The 2,939-nt window shown below is 42.7% G+C and overlaps 1 pseudogene; it reads right to left on the reverse strand.

Moving 5' to 3' along the window:
* Positions 1 to 546: 546 nt before the first annotated feature.
* LOC144687994 (ubiquitin carboxyl-terminal hydrolase 32-like) lies at positions 547 to 2,656 on the reverse strand (annotated as a pseudogene).
* Between the last annotated feature and the right edge of the window lie 283 nt (positions 2,657 to 2,939).

The raw sequence follows: 2,939 nt of genomic DNA on the forward strand, positions 1-2,939 counted from the left end.
AAATTCAAACAAATAAATGCAAACGTCTGCAAATATTAAATTAGACCAGAAATTTCAGGCAAATTTGAGGAACGAGGCCACAAGAAATATATTTTAATTATAACATTGTTTTATTGAAATAGGAAACCTCGTTAGAAATTTGAACAGCCATTTACAGGAATATATTTCGAAACACTAATAATAAAGGCAAATGTTGCAAAATATTGGAATATTACGTTCAACTAATTAAAATTTTAGAATAGAAACGAAAATGTCAGAATAGCAACAGACAGCAGCTCTGGAGAAAAAACAGAATTAACGTTTCAGGTCGATCACCTTTCACCAGAAACTTTAGAAACGCTTTACAATTTTAGCCAACTTTAAAAACTGAAATTAAATGAAGGTGTTACTCTGACACAAGGAGCCTTTAATTTTCAGCAATAACACATTTTAACCGACAACAGGGGGATAACAGTAATTGTTACACGTTTTACGGAGGAAGCGAAATAGAAGTTAGCAGTGACCGGAATTCAATTCCCTGCTCATTGAACGGGCACATCTTGGAGATCAGAGATCAAGCTTCTTTGTTGCCAGGCGATGGGTCTTACATTTTGAACAATAATAGAGCTCGTCTTTCCCCAACTCCTCCTCACTAGTGAATGCCCGGAGACAGCTGTCCAAATTAATGGACTCTGCTTGAGCTCGTCGGCTCTGTTCGACACTTTCGTGCTCCTCACAGATCCTCTCTTGTGATGTTTCATAACGAAGATGTAGAGCAGTTGGATCCCAGTCAATGGCTATGTAAGCATTCCCAACAGAAGCTCGTTCATCAGAACAGTCAATCTTGCATCCTCTACAAAATCTATACATGAACACCATGAACATGTATTTGCATCTTTGTGAACAACTCAAAGAGTGAATGGATACTGATAGCCCATACTGTCATCACAGTCTTGAGCATGGTTGCTTGCTTCCTGGGGTGGCAGAGGGCTGGCAAGTCGTGAAACCTGTATCCATACAGAATCGTAGAGGTCCTGCTTGTGAGTATGTACAGTGCAGGGCACAATGAGTGGCATGCCAAATAAGCTGGGGCGAATTTTCTGCGAGGACAGAAAATACAATTCTGTCCGCATAATTTTTCTGTGAACTTCAATAATATATCCTGTGAAAGGGCTGTCAGTAACTGCTGGCAAATGTCCATTAGGCAGTCCATTAGAGAGATTCTTATCAATCCCAGCCAGCACCACAGTAGTCGAAATTCCATTGGGAATGAGGCTTGGTTTCATTGATTTGCATTTGAGGACTGCTTATGCCTTCCGTTACATAATGGTACCTGGGACGAATCTGTTTGTACAGGAAAACTGGCAGAGGTTGGTGACCCTGGAACAGGGATTTCAAAAGCACACAGAAAACCACTCACTGACAGTCGCACTTTCTGGTTATCTTGAGGGAATTTTTTAATATTAGAACCATGAACCTCTCCCAGCAAGATCTGTTCTGACTTCAGTCCACACAATTCACTTAAATGTTTTTTCAGACCTGTATATTTCTCATCCATGTTCAATCGTAAACCATATCGCACTGGTGTGGAACCATCTAATTTGATAACTGTGATTTACAAGTGCACATAGCTATCCATTGGCAGAGGCAAAGACAAGAAGTTGAATGGATCAAATCGAACACTGATGTGTCCTCAGGTTTTACATTTGACTTGCGATTTTAGCTGTCTGTGAAACAGGTCAACCACAATTGATTTATTTCTCCTTAAGTGATTTTCCCATGCCTCTGCTGCAACCTCAAAATCTGGACGACCATCGCTATCCTTCGGTTCTACATATGGCTTGTCATGAACTCTGTTGAGGTCTTCGTGAAGACCATCCAACAAGAATGCTAGGAGCTCTTGGGAGTCCTGCTGCTGAAAGCCATTAAATCTTGTAGCGTATTTTTCTATTGTCTACCTGAGTTTAAGCGCTGCTATGTTCTTTTGAGTTCCACTCTACAATTCTTGGATAAGATCCCCATAGCACTTGGCCATACGACCTTTCATTCCTAATGGATTAGCCCCGTTGAGTTCATAAAGGTTTCTCCCTGAGATGAAGTAGCGCGTGAGTGGCTGTGTGTTACTGACACACTGGATACTAGAATTCATAAAACATGTGTTTCCCAGGTTACTTAATCCTGTAGCACCCTTTTCAGTTGAAACCTTGTGCCTGTCCATTTTGCTACTGTTTGCAATGGATGACATCTCCTCCGGCCAACACATATCTTTGTTGCGAACTTCAATCACCAAATGCTGCTCATCTAGAATTTTCAAATCTTCTAATGTGTGGTCCTCATCATCTAGTAGTGCAAGGTAGTTCTCACTGTTGTACAGCCAAAGCCGCATGTCTTCCTCCTTTATTCGAAGCCGCTGAGATAAGTGTTCGTGCATATCCTTTATTGTTTGCATACGGCTGAAGCAGCCAGTGTAAGCTAACACTCGTTTCATTGGAGAAGATGGTGAAGGTACATTTCCCATATTCACCCAGATGTTGGATTGTTGCGTGCGTGTGGCTGGTTGCTGACGTAAGAAAAGTAGGTAGCGAGGAAACAATTCGAGCTCTGCTTCATTATTTGTTGTGTTTTTAATGGACCCAAAGTTTATGCGAACCCTTCGGAGTGCTCTGCACTGACTCATCGCCCATTAACTCACCATTCCAATGCCTCCTGCTTGCTGGTCTCAGCAGTAAGGTGTCTGCAACCTCCACATCCTCAGTGTCTCAGTGTTCCCCAACATTCTGACTGGAGGAACTCACAAATTCCGGTGGAATGTTTCTACCGGCTTGCCGTGATCAGGGTGATTCTACCTCTGATTTGAGGCAGGCTGAAGGCGCACGGAGGGTGCAGTGTGGTGGGTGATGGTGTCGGGGTTAGTGTGCACCAGGTGGCTGCATTTCGAGCCAAGAGCGGACGCGCATGTC

The sequence above is a fragment of the Cetorhinus maximus genome, chromosome 12, assembly GCF_964194155.1.
Source record: "Cetorhinus maximus chromosome 12, sCetMax3.hap1.1, whole genome shotgun sequence".
NCBI lineage: Eukaryota > Metazoa > Chordata > Chondrichthyes > Lamniformes > Cetorhinidae > Cetorhinus > Cetorhinus maximus.